General features: G+C 39.6%; 1 long non-coding RNA gene across 7 annotated transcripts in view; it reads right to left on the bottom strand.

Annotated features, from left to right (window-relative positions):
• The window catches only part of LOC140533549 (uncharacterized), a 41217-nt gene extending 29156 nt beyond the window's left edge, over positions 1-12061 (bottom strand). For 4 of the 7 annotated variants that reach the window (XR_011976971.1, XR_011976968.1, XR_011976969.1 and 1 more), the window contains exons 1-4: positions 11985-12061; positions 4518-4597; positions 1830-1885; positions 380-458 (exon numbers count right to left, since the gene is read on the bottom strand). This is a non-coding gene — a long non-coding RNA (uncharacterized lncRNA). Of the gene's footprint in view, positions 1-379; positions 459-1829; positions 1886-4517; positions 4598-10091; positions 10289-11984 lie in introns of those variants that run through there. The other 3 variants (XR_011976973.1, XR_011976970.1, XR_011976974.1) reach the window with 3 other exon arrangements.
• Between the last annotated feature and the right edge of the window lie 2175 nt (positions 12062-14236).

The following is a 14236-nucleotide window of genomic DNA, read 5'->3' as shown; positions in this document are numbered from 1 at the left end:
AGGAAGGCAATCTCAACTCTCAGAGAGCTTACATTCCAATAGAGTACAACACATGTACAGAATGATGGCCTTGGAGGGTTGTTTCAATCTGAGCAGTCACAGATTGGGTGGAATTGAGTAAAGTCATAGAGTAGTAGATTGTCATGTCCATTCTAGTCGTAATGGTAATGTTGATCTGACTACTCTTTCCAAAGATAGAATGAAGTGGGGAGGGGGGAGTGGAATTGGGGTAAAATGCATGTATACAGCAGCTGAGTAAACAGGTGGCAAGATGTCTGAGGAGGTTCTAGTTTCCTTGGGGATGCATGGATAGAATAGGATGCGTAGTCTGAGAAGAAGCCTAGAAATGGTAAGAACAAGCTGGCATTTGCATACTCACCAATCAGAACAGTTCAGTCCAGGTGGAATATCAGAGCTTAGGGGAGAGGATGGTCTCTAGAGGTCCTGTCTAGTAGCTGCTGTTCCAAGTATAGAGAAGAGGACAAACTTCAGGGCAAATGGTCATAGATCTCCATAGACCAAGTTACTTAGTGGTTGGCATGACGCTCCTCACAATTGCCAGGCTAACTGCCTTGTGTCTATATCCCATTTCCTCAGGACTGATGTAACAGCACTCGAGTCCAAATCTCAGAATCACCTTTTCCCAAGCCAATGCTAATAAATGAGCTTTTACTTTTTTGATCCAAGAGACTCTTGCAGTTAATATCTATTCTTGTGGAATAAGCTTCATTCAGGAAATAAGATCTTGGTTTGAATCCTGGCTTTTCAACAGACTACCTTTGTGACTTTGAAAAATGACTTGTTTTTTATATTACTTTACATGTTCAAGAAATGAGAAATATAGCACTCTCACTCCCTACCTCAGGAATGTGAGGAATTAGATTGCATATGAATATAAAAATGATTTGGAAATTTTAGTTAAGGTTCTGTATAAATATATAATATGGAATCACAATCTTCTCTCTTTATAATCTTAGCTATTACCTTTTAAGCTTTCTTTTCATTATAACCTTCTAAATGGGTCCCTCTTCTTTAAACATTCCTCTGAAAATCATCTCTTCTCTCAAGCACAATTTAGCAGGATTCCTCCACATTTTGACCATTTGCTTTAATTCCTATCAACTCTTTCACCTCAATCTACTCTTCATTTCTTCACCCTACCCCTTTTGCCAGACCTTACCCCTTTCTTCATCAAAAGCAGCAAATCACATAGCTATAGCTACATACAGTCACATGCAGGGTCAGGGGTCATAATTTTATTCATCTTGCCTCTTGGTGGTCTTTAAAACACCTTTTCCAACTTGTTTTTATTTTTTTTCATCCCAGATCATTAGTGTCTATTCCCATATTGCAATTCCATAAAGGACACTTTGAAATTACTCAGTTGTATCCCAATCTAAGTTCCCATTCATAAGCAAACATGGAGTATAAAGGGAGCTCAGAGAAAGGTACATTAGAAGGAATTCTCATAGAAATGCAAAATCATAGCTCTAAAGTCGAAAGCAAATAGAAATCTTGGCCAACCTCTTTATCATACAGATAAGCAACTGAAACCCAGAGAGGTAAATTACTTGCCCAAGGTGATACAGTTGGAACCATAGAATTTAGATCTATAGATAAAAGGGATATCAGAGGCCATCTACTCCAATTTCCTTATTTTACAGATGCGGAACATGATGAACATGGAGGTTAAGTGACCTGTCCAAGGTCACACAACTGCCAAGTTATCAACGGTGAGATTTCAATCTCAGTCTTCAGACAGCTAAGAGAGTATATATTCCATGCACCACAACACCTTCTAGACTAGGTGATCTTGGGTACCTGCTTACCTTTACTTCCAAAATCCTCTTTTCAATTCATAATTGGCTGATGGACAATGAAATAACTGTGTGAAAAAAATGACAGTTTCATGAATTAGGATCTGCAAAACACTTCCAATTTTCATATACATATGACTTTCAAAGATAATTCTCAAAGCATCTCTTGTATTATGCATTTCTGTTTCAAGAGAACAGCATGATTTCCTTTAAGGCATATTCTTTTGCATCATCTGTTGCCATGGTGATTTTTTTTCTGATCCCAACATGTGTTCTTATATTGTCTTTAATTTAGGTAGATTATAGCACAATGAGCAGCCCAAACTCCCACCTGGAACTTAACATCTGTACTTTGTGCTGGCATCTTTTTCTATGTGTATGATTTCTTGATATAATGTGTTCTTTTCTTAAACTTTCCATGGACTTGCTGAGGCCAATGATCACATTATCCCTGTGCCCCTAATGTTGTTCATAAAGAGAACTCTTCTCACCCCCATCAAGTGGAAATAATGATAGTCCTCCAAGGAAGCCATGAAGATGAGGACTGACAAAGAAGACAAGAAATGAACACTCTGCAGGGGGAGTTTCAGTTACTTTTTCAAGTTAGACATGTATAGTACTTAGCCCAGTATAAATGACAATTGTTTAAATATCTAAAAAAGGAATCACTCATTCATTTCTCATTCTACCAAATAATTATGTATAAAATACATAAAAATTAGAGAGATGGTTCAATGTATAGAGTGCTGGACTTGGAGTCAGGAAGACCTGGGTTCAAACCCAACCATACATTTTACTAACTATGAGACTGTGGATGTCACTTAACCTCTGTTTTTCTCAGTTTCCTCATCTGTAAATTAGACATGATAATAGGAAATACCTCTTAGGATTGTTGTAAAGACAAAAATAAGATCATATTCATAAAGCACTTTGCAAGCCTTATTCTAAAATGCTGATTGCTATTATCATCATCATTATCCTTTTCAGTGATGTAGAGAGAAACATTTAACTCAGGGTTAAACTAGTTAAACTGGATTCTAACCTAAATTCTGACTCATCCTAATATATGATCTTGGCATATAACTTCAGTTCTGTTGGATTTAGTATCCTTATCAGCAAATTGAGCCTCTTGGATCAAATCAATTAATCAATCAACCAGCAAACATTTATATTTGTGCCTACTATGTGCCAAGTATTATCCAGCACCCTGGGAATACAAATGCAATGAAGAAGGAATCACTTCTGAAAAGGAGCTATATTCCAATGATAATCTGAGGTCCCTTGCAGGTCTAAATATATAATTCTCTGATCGTGTACTAAGCACTTAGTTAGCGATAGCTAGCATTTATATAGTAGCTATTATGTTCCAGGCATTGTGCAAAGGGTTTTATAAATAGTATCTCATTTGATTCTCACAATGACCCTGGGAGGTAGGCATTACTAATGTCCCTGTTTTACAGCTGAAGAAACAGAGGCAAACAAAGATTAAGTGACTTTCCCAAGGTTATGAAGCTAGCAAGTGTCTGAGCCTAGATTTGAATTCAGGTATTCCTGACTCCAGGCCCAACACTCTGTCCATTGAACCATCTAGCTGCCTGTTATTATGACCACAAAGTGCTATAAGACATCTGAGTGAGGGGAGATTATTTTTGGCTGGATCTGGCAAAGTTTTATGTCAGAAATGGCAACAAGGATGGTGGGTGGAGGAAAGGAGTACATTATAGGAAAGGGAGAATGTGTGGATAAATGCACAGAGAGAAGAAAGGGGAGGACAAGTTTATTATTTTTTTTGTTGCGGTCTTAATTAGAGAAAGTAAAGGACTGAGATAAGATGGAAAGGTTGGTTGGAACTAGGCTATTCAGGGCCCTACATGCTCAACTAAGGAGGGACACAGACTCTGTTCAGTAGGCAATTGAGAGGAAGCCATGAATGTAATGAGTTTTGGAGCAAATGAGTAATAACATCAGAGATTTAAAAGCTTTCTCTGGCAGTAGCATTTAGGATGGATAAGAAGAAGAAAAGACTGAAGGCAGAGAGATATTGGAAGGCTCTTTGAATAGCCGAAGTTTGACATACTGATGGTCTTGATGATGGTAACAGCAGTGAGAATGAAAAGGAAAGGATGGATATAAGAGATCTTGAGCCTGGGTAACTGGGCAGATGATGGCATCATCAATAGCAATAAGGAAGCTTGGAGGAGGGCAAAGTTTAGAAACAACAAAGGATGAGTTTGGGTTTGGAAGTTGAGATTGTGTGCTAGAGGGTCATGCAAGTGATATATAAAGCAGGCAATGACCAAAGTCTTCCATAATTGGGCTTCTTTCCCATCACCATGCCCCATGTATTTTGCCTGTCAGAGAAGATAAGAGAGCAAATAAGATGGCAAGGTGAGAGAGGAAGAGTTAGGGGAATAATTTTCATCCACACCAAAAGTAGAATGAAAGGAAAGCCCTCTGGAAAAGAACACGATCTCCTCCTACTAATTCTGACTCATCTCACCCTGAGATTAAAGGATATTCCTATTTCTCTATTTGATAAAATGATTATGTTTTATTAAAATTTTTAAAGTGAAGGAAGGAATTTGATTCAATTGATTTTCATATAAAACATTAATTTAATAATTATAATAGTAGTGGTGGAGAATCCCACTCCCATTTCCTATATAGTTCTCCCTAGTTTATTTAAGCTTTGTGCCTTACTTGCTTATGACAGTGGACAGGGTCTGTATCTCTTGTGTTTCAGTTGCTGTTTCATAGGAAAGTAGCACACTGGTAGAAATCTATGAATGATACAGACAGAAATAGATTAAGAGAGCTCCTTTAATGGCAAAGAATAGCAATTCTGGATAGGATTTAGAGAAGACTATGAACATATGTGTGTGTACCTACACATACAACTAACCAGATTGGAAAATTATCTTCTGGTTGTTTGTCCATCATTTCTTTCTTTTTTTTTTTTTTGCTACATAGATATCAGTTATTATTAACTGCCACATTGGAGAACTGTTATTATTGCATCCCTTACTAGGATGAAAGTTTCTTTTTTTTTAAATTTTTTAAATTTAATTTAATTTTTTAATTTGTTTTCAACATTCATTTCCACAAGATTTTGAGTTCCAAATTTTCTTCCCATCTCTCCCCTCCCCCCACCCCAAAACTCAGAACATTCTAATCACTCCTATCACCAATCAGCCCTCCCTTCTAACATCCCTCCTTTCCCTTATCCCCATCTTCTCTTTTGTCCTGTAGGGCAAGATAAATTTCTATACCCCATTACCTGTATTTCTTATTTCCCAATTGTTCCTCAACAATTGTTCCTAAAACTTTGAGTTCCAACTTCTCTTCCTTCCTCCCTCCCCACTCATCCCCATTGGGAAGGCAAGCAATTCAACATAGGCCATATATGTATAGTTTTGCAAATGACTTCCATAATAGTCATGTTGTGTAAGACATTTCCCTCCATCCTATCCTGTCCCCCATTTCTTCTAGTCTCTCTTTTTACCTGGTCCCTCCCCAAGAGTACTGACTTCTAATTGCCCCCTTCTGCCATTGCCCTCACTTCCATCATCCCCTACCCTGCTTATCCCCTTCTCCCCCTACTTTCCTGTATTGTAAGATAGGTTAACATACCAAAATGAGTGTGCATTTTATTCCTTCTTTGAGATGAATGTGATGAGAGTAAGCTTCATGTTTTCTCTCTTACCTTCCCCCTTTTTTTCCCTACACAGAAAAGTCTTTTTTATGAGAGATAATTTGCCCCATTCCATTTCTCCCTTTGTCCTCCCAATGTGTTCCTTTCTCAAACCCCTTAATTTCATTTTTTTAGATATGATCCCACCCTATTTAACTCGCCCTGTACTCTCTGTCTGTGTGTTTGTGTGTGTGTGTGTGTGTGTGTGTGTAATCCCACCAACTACCCAGATACTGAAAAAAGTTTCAAGAGTTACAACCATTGTCTTTTCATGTAGGAATGTAAACAGTTCAACTTTAGTAAGTCTGTTATGATTTCTCTTTGCTGTTTACCTTTTCATGCTTCTCTTCATTCTTGTGTTTGAAAGTCAAATTTTCTTTTCAACTCTGGTCTTTTCATCAAGAATATGTCAAAGTCCTCTATTCCATTGAAAGACCATTTTTTCCCCTGAAGTATTTTATACTCAGTTTTGCTGGGTAGGTGATTTTTGGTTTTAGTCCTAGTTCCTTTGACTTCTGGAATATGATATTCCATGCCCTTTGATCCCTTAATGTTGAAGCTGCTAGATCTTATGTTATCCTGATTGTATTTCCACAATACTCAAATTGTTTCTTTCTAGTTGCTTGTAATATTTTCTCCTTCACCTGGGAACTCTGGAATTTGGCTATAATGTTCCTGGGAGCTTCTCTTTTTGGATCTCTTTCAGGAGGTGATCAGTGGATTCTTTCAATATTAATTTTGCCCCCTGGTTCTAGAATATCAGGGCAGTTTTTCTTGATAATTTCATGAAAGATAATGTCTAGGCTCTTTTTTTGGTCATGGCTTTCAGGTTGTCCCATAATTTTTAAATTGTCTCTCCTGGATCTATTCTCCAGGTCAGTTGTTTTTCCAATGAGATATTTCACATTATCTTCCATTTTTTCATTCTTTTGGTTTTGTTTTGTGATTTCTTGGTTTCTCATAAAGTCATAAGCCTCCATCTGTTCCATTCTAATTTTAAATGAACTATTTTCTTCAGTGAGCTTTTGAACCTCCTTTTCCTTTTGGCTAATTCTGTTTTTGAAAGCATTCTTCTCCTCATTGCCTTTTTGAACCTCTTTTGCTAATTGAGTTAGCCTATTTTTCAAGGTGTTATTTTCTTCTTCAGAATTTTTTTGGGTCTCCTTTGGCAAGGTGTTGACCCACTTTTCATGATTTTCTTGCATCTCTCTCATTTCTCTTCTCAATTTTTCCTCCACCTCTGTTACTTGACTTTCAAAATCCTTTTTGAGCTCTTCCATGGCCTGAGACCAGTGAATATTTATTTTGGATGTTTGGGATACAGAAGTCTTGACTTTTATGCCTTTCCCTGATGGTAAGCATTGTTCTTCCTCGTCTGAAAGGATGGGAAAAGATATCTGTTCACAAAGAAAGTAACCTTCTATAGTCTTATTTTTTTTTTCCCTTTTTTGGGCATTTTCCCAACCAGTTACTTGACTTTCGGGTCCTTTGTCAAGAGTAGGGTATACTCTGGGGATCTGTAAGATCTCAGTTCCTCCAAGGTGGCACACTGGTCTGGGAGCAAGAAGAGATTTTTGTGCCCAGAATCTTAGTAGAGTTTCCTCTTCACAAGCACCTCGCCTCTAGTTCTGTCAAGCCAGTACTGGAGGCTAAGATTCAGATAAGCTGCAGGGGCAGGGCCTCCATTCTGTGTGAGATAAAGATCAGCTGCTGCAGGGCCTCTACCCAGGGCTGAGGTAATAATCAGATGTTCAGTGCCCCTAAGGGTTTTACGTTCCAACAATGGATGTGGGCTGCTGTAGGGGCTACTGTGGGAACTGCTGCTGCCTGCCTGATGTGGCCTCTGAAGCAGATGCCTGAGGCCAGAGCTTTGGGAAGGCCCTTCTCCCTTCACAGCAAGCTGAAAAAACCCTGTCACTGACCTTTGGGCCTGTGGGTTGAGGGATCTGTGAACTACTGCTAGTGCGACTGGGGATTCTGCCCCCGAGGTCTGCTTTCATCCCCCTCTCAGAGCCCCGCAGCGAGGCCAAGGTTGAGCTGGGCTCCACTTCATGTCTGGTGTGACAGACGTTTCCCATGGGCCTTTCAGGTCACCCTGGGCTGGAAATCTCCTCCACTCTGTTGTCCTCCACTTCTGCTGCTCCAGAATTTGTTGAGTGTCTTTCTTTACAGGTATTTTGTGGGCTGTGGGGAGAGCTAGTTATATGTATGACTTTCTGCTCCTCCCTCTTGGTTCCACCCCCCCCATCATTTCTGAAGAGAATCAAGGACATGACATGGTCATGTGTTGACCTGCTCATGAACTGGATTTTGGTGAGGCAGACTTGAGCAAAATCAGTCTCACTCTCTTCTAGAAGCATAAAAGTCCAGTGGGAGGACAAAAATCAGGATGACTGGTGAATGCGCTGGTGGATACTGGTGGATACAGTATCTGACCAAACTCTAAGCACTCTTAGCACACTAAATGACCGTGGTATCTTTGATGTCTAATCAGACTCTAAGCACTACCTTCAACCACCCTCATAGCCCATGGAACAAATTATTCTCATCTTCCCATTCTGAGTCTCCACATGCTTGGGGTAGACATTTTCCTAATTCTCTGATGGGTTTGAGGTCTTTTGGTTATCTCCAACCTGGTTTAGCCATTCTGCAGATATGATTTTACTGAGATGTGGCTGTTGCACATGTTAACAGCTTCGTGGAGCAACAGGGGAGAGTTGGGTGAAAAGTTGGACACCAAAGGTGGATGAGCAACCTTGAAAGGGGCTCAGCAGAGGTACTAGTCCTCCCTTAACACCCTATACACAATGTTTGGATGGTAAGGCTATGACTAGGGTCTGTATTGATGCCTAATTTATATACAAACATGTGTGTATGTGTGCACATGTGTGCATATATGCACATGCATGAATTACACATACATACACAGATATAAATACATACACACTTTCCCTCCTATTTTTCAACCAGAAGAGGGAGGTATAAGGGAAAATATTTCGACATCCCATCTTCTGCACCTGTACAGGCTCCAGGAGTAGCTTTTAGGACCCCAAACTGAGATAAAAATAGATAGACATAGCTACAACTGGAAGAGACTTCAAAGATCATCTTGCTTAACCCTTTCATTTTACAGATGAAGAAAGTGAGGCCTAGAGAGGGGAAAGGACTTGTCCAAGGTCTCATGCAGATTATAAGAACTGAAGAGAAAATCAAATCCAGCCTTCTTTCCACTTTACCCTTCTACTTCTTGGGTAAACATTTTAGGGATACTGAAGCAGTTCCCCCTGCCTCCCAATACATGGATTCATATACTTAAAAATACCACCATTCAAATTTTATTCTCAAAAATCTGAACTAACCTAAAAGCTGTTCAATTATAATAACCAAGAAGGTTTAGAAAGTTTGGAAATAAAAGAAGTTTAGAAAATGCAAACATGAGTAACAATATGAGTAGACTACTGTACATATTGTCAGTTTTGACTGGCGTCAAGTTGATTTAAATGAAGTGCTTTTGTCTCGCTTTGAAAATGTCTACATCATATAGGATGGCTGACCGGAAAGGCAGAGGGATATAATCTGAAGAAGATATAAAAATAAAACATATCAGTGAAAATTGTTTTAGAGACCTTTAACTTTCTTGGCCTATTAAAAGCCTTGAATGCAGTAACATTTTAAGTTCTTTTCAATCACTTGCGACTTAGAGTCAATTAACAGTAACCTGAGAGCAGAGAGATCTTTATGGTAAGAGAATGGAGAGGATAATAAAATTTTAAAAATTAAAATTAAGAAAATAAAATTGTTTTAAAAAAAGAGAATTGAGAGCATAAAAACACTGACTCAAAGGAGATGAGAGGGAAGAGGCTTATTACGGGAAGACAAAGGGAGTCAGGGGAAAATTAAGATTGACAGCAAATATAGACCCTAGTCATAACCTTGCCCTCCAACCAGAAGATAACTGTCCAAGTTGGTTAGTAGATGATTTTTTTAACTCAAGATTTCTGAATTTCTATAAGATTAATCCAAAGCCAACATATGGATGGTTTGCTTTCCTAGACATCAATTAGCCTCTAACGAAGTTAAATGCTTACAGAATCTCATTCATTCTTCTGGGTTACTGATTTATCATTTAATGAACTGAAATAACTACTTTTTTGGCAAAAAAAAATGGCTTTTCAATAATATTCTTTTATTGTGAAACTGAGAGCAACAGATTTGGAATTAAATGATTTGTGTCCAAATCCTACCTTAGTTACTCCCTATCTGTGAGATCTTAGCTAAGTAACTTAAGTTTGGTGCTCAGTTTCCTCATCTACAAAATGATGGAGTTGGACTAGATGATTCCTTCCAGCTACAAATCCATGATCATAAGATACATAGGATATAACTTGGTAACATGATAAAGTGTAACTTAAGGGAAACCCCTAAGTTCTGTAAGAATGAGTACATCTTCCTCAGTATCAGAGCTCAGTATCAGAGCTTTACTCTGAGAGCATGCCCTAGGCACTAAAGAGAGCTTCCCCCCTCCCACAAACATTCCTCATTCACTGGTGTGGTGCCCTGGCCCCATGCCCACACACACATACCATCTCCAATATCAATATCGGGCTTGTGAATCCAGCTTTTCAGACAGATTCTTCTGAGCTGTCAGTCTAACAAAAAACTAATAACCAGCCTGTATTACATGTTGGTGATGTGACAATGGTGCTGATACTGTTGCTTTGGGAGAACAACAGCAGTGTTTCTTTGATTGCTTGTGGGAGCGCTTGATGGCAGAAATATAATTCCATTTATTAGAAGCCGATGGCTTTATAAAAATGTGTGAAACAACAGGCACTAGAGGCAAAGCTGAAGACTCTAATGAGGCCATGGGAGCTGGGCTGTAGAGAAGGCAAGACATTACAACTGGTCCTGTTTGCATGTCTTTTTAGACACAGATCAATCAGAACCTTCAAATCAGATTATCTCAGCCCATCACAGTGAGCCTTTTTCATCTGAAAGTAATGATGACTTTGCTTTTAACAAGGAAAGGAAGAGATGGGAAAAGGCATGTGCACTACCAAGACATTGATCAGAAGTCCAAAAGAGAATACAGACTCTTTTAAAGGAGAAAGAAAAAGTGATCAAAACATATAGAGCATCATATGGTTCATCCAGAATTAATAGGTAATGAGGAATTTTTCAGATAACTAAAATTTAAAAAAAGAAAAATTCAGACATTTTTGAAGGAGCTCTTTCTACTGTGTACCATATGGGCAATTCACATGGCACAGTAAAAAAAAAATACTAATTTTGAAGTTAGGGACTGTCTCTACCTGCGTAGGCCTTGAGCAAATCAATTAACCTCTCTGGTCCTCAAGTTTGCTCATCGTTCAAATGAGGAGGTCGGGCTATCCAGCTTATAAATCTTTGATTCTATTATCTCTGCCTTCTTAAACTATGATTCACCATCCCCATCTATAATATATAGCCTTAGAGAATTTCCTGAGGCTTAGAGAGGTTAGTGGAGATACTTAATGTCACATATTTAAGAGAGACAGGGTTTGAGGCCAATCTTCCTGACAGTCATTCCAGCAACCTCATCCACTTGGCAACATCCCTCTCCAACTAAGGAGGCAGGAGTTGGGTAGGAGAGCAAAAGAACCTTTCCTTACTGAATCAAGGCCATAATACCATGTGATGCTGAGTGTCTTCTTAATGACAGGGACTATGTCTTATTTAAATCTGTTTCTCCTCTATCCCTAGTTGCAACGTATCATGCATATCAGGTGCTTAATAAGTATTTGCAATTTTTTGTTTGGATTTTTTAATGAACATTCATTGGTGTGCAGTTGTTTGAGCTAGCTTCAGTTGTATCTGACTCTCTGTGACCCCATCTGGGGTTTTCTAGGCAAAGATATTGCAGTAGTTTGCCATTTTCTTCTCCAGCTCATTTTACAGATGAGGAAACTGAGGCAATCAGGGTTCAGTGACTGGCCCAGGATCAGAAAGTTAGTAAATGTCTGAGGTCATATCTGAACTCAGGAAGATGAGTAGCATACCTCCATCTCTATATTTTTGGTTTTGTTTTTGCATTCTCTCTTAAGGGTACACTCTCAATCATCATTTAAGCCTACTGATGATCTCCTTTATCTCTCTCCTAATTTTATTATGTCCAATTTGCTGTAAGAAATCAGATAACTAAACTTATTTAAAACCTGAAACCCTCTCATACAGGGTTTTCATGGCATCTGAATAAGCAAAATAAACAAATAAAACCTTTCAGCTTTAAGGTCTTAGTTTATGGTTACCTGAAGGCTTACCTCCAGATAAGGGAGGTATCACCACACCTATTCTTATATGAACAATGCCAGCTCTCCTGGGGTAAGTGTAGATCAGTGTAGTCCACATCTGCCCCCTCTGGCTACCTTTGAACAAAGTCATATTAACCTCAGAAGTCAATTAAGCATCTATCTGACAACTTGTGTCATAAGCTGTACCTTTTTTCTTTAATGAAATCAGCATGAAGGAATCAGCAGTGATCTCTTCCTTTGGAATTCTACCAAGTAGACTAGAGTGTTGAGACTGATGCTGATTAGAATTTCTGAGATTCTATCACTGTGACCTCAGACCAAAATCACTGTTTTCAAGATTTTTATGCAACTATTCCAAGTAGGTACACTGTGACCAGTCAACTTTTTCAGTCCTAGTCTGACTTTTTATTTTTGAATCTTCTGTGTTTTGATGTCCTAATATACTAAACAGACTTTTATGCCTTCCATAAAGGGGACGGGGTGGGGGCCAGTTAGGTGACTCAGTGGATAGAGCACCGGGCTTGGAGTCAGAATGACTCAACTTGCTGAGTTCAGATCCATTCTGCAGACAACTGAGTATCTGTGTGACCCCAGGCAAGTCACTTTGTCATATTGGACCCCAAATGGGGTCACCAAGCTTCAGACCCCCACTGAAATGACTGAACAATAATCGCTTTGCTGGATGATCCAAAATATTTCACTTGCAGGTAGATTAACAATCTATTCAATAGTACTAGTTTAAAGGATGTCACATTGTGTTCATCCTTCATTGCCAAGGAAGACCATGCCATCAGAGAAATGATGCCATGACTTGCACTTGACTTTGTTTTGAGTGAGGGAGGGCTGTGCAGGTCAGCAGACTCACTTCTCCTCCAGAGCTATCTGAATCCAGTGACTGAATCCAGATATTCACCAGGATGACTGGAGATGACCCAGGATGCACTAAGAGACCTTGGGCCCTTTAGGCCAAGGTCTGTGCAGGTACTCATTTAGGGTGAGATAATGCCCATTCATTGAATAGGCCTGTTTAAGAGGCAGCCAGGGCATGGCCCCTTTAATGAGTCCAGATAAAGAAAGACATCAGGCTGGGAGGGGAAAGAGCAACAGTTACTATTGATAATCACTGTAAAGATAGGAGGATCAGGAAAGGACAGGAAAAGAAAGGACAGAAAAGCAAGGGAAGAGAAGGGAAGGGAAGGGAAGGGAAGGGAAGGGAAGGGAGGGAAAGGAAAGGGAAGGGAAAGGAAGGAAGGGAAGGGAAGGAAAGGGAAGGGAAGGGAAGGGAAGGGAAGGGAAGGGAAGGGAAGGGAAGGGAAGGGAAGTGAAGGAAGGGAAGGGAAGGAAAGGAAAGGAAGGGAAGGAAAGGGAAGGGCAGGGAAGGGAAGGGAAGGGAAGGGAAGGGAAGGAAAGGAAAGGAAAGGAAAGGAAAGGAAAGGAAAGGAAAGGAAAGGAAAGGAAAGGAAAGGAAAGGAAAGGAAAGGAAAGGAAAGGAAAGGAAAGGAAAGGAAAGGAAAGGGCAGGGCAGGGCAGGGAAGGAAAGGAAAGGAAAGGAAAGGAAAGGAAAGGAAAGGAAAGGAAAGGGCAGGGCAGGGCAGGGAAGGAAAGGAAAGGAAAGGAAAGGAAAGGAAAAAGGAAAGGAAAGGAAAGGAAAGGAAAGGAAAGGAAAGGAAAGGAAAGGAAAGGAAAGGAAAGGAAAGGAAAGGAAAGGAAAGGAAAGGAAAGGAAAGGAAAGGAAAGGAAAGGAAAGGAAAAAGGAAAGGAAAGGAAAGGAAAGGAAAGGAAAGGAAAGGAAAGGAAAGGAAAGGAAAGGGAAGAGGAAGGGAAGGGAAGGGAAGGGAAGAAGGGAAGGGAAGGAAAGGAGAGGAGAGGAGAGGAGAGGAGAGGAGAGGAAAGGAAAGGAAAGGAAAGGAAAGGAAAAGAAAGGAAAGGAAAGGAAAGGAAAGGAAAGGAAAAGGAAAGGAAAGGAAAGGAAAGGAAAGGAAAGGAAAGGAAAAAGGAAAGGAAAGGAAAGGAAAGGAAAGGAGGAAGGGAAGGGAAGGGAAGGGAAGAAGGTGAAGGAAAGGAGAGGCAGAGGAGAGGAGAGGAGAGGAGAGGAGAGGAGAGGAAAGGAAAGGAAGAAAGGAAGGAAAGGAAAGGAGAAAGGAAAGGAAAGGAAAGGAAAGGAAAGGAAAAAGAGGAAAGAGAAAAAGGAAAGGAAAGGAAGGAAAGGAAAATGTCATATAATGAAAGACAAATATCTATCTAGTTAGATGGCACTATAGATAGAGTGCCAGGCATGGAATCAAAAAGACCTCAGTTCAAATAGAGATTCAGACATTTACTAACTATGAGCCCTGGGCATGTCTCTTAACCTCTATCTGTCTTAGTTTCTTCATCTGTACAATGGGGATAAAAGCACCTACTTCTTCAAGTGAATAAGATGAGATAATATTTGTAAA

Source organism: Notamacropus eugenii, chromosome 3 (genome assembly GCF_028372415.1).
Source record: "Notamacropus eugenii isolate mMacEug1 chromosome 3, mMacEug1.pri_v2, whole genome shotgun sequence".
Classification (NCBI taxonomy): domain Eukaryota; kingdom Metazoa; phylum Chordata; class Mammalia; order Diprotodontia; family Macropodidae; genus Notamacropus; species Notamacropus eugenii.
Note: the sequence above shows the minus strand (reverse complement) of the source record. Positions and strands in the feature narration are given on the sequence as shown.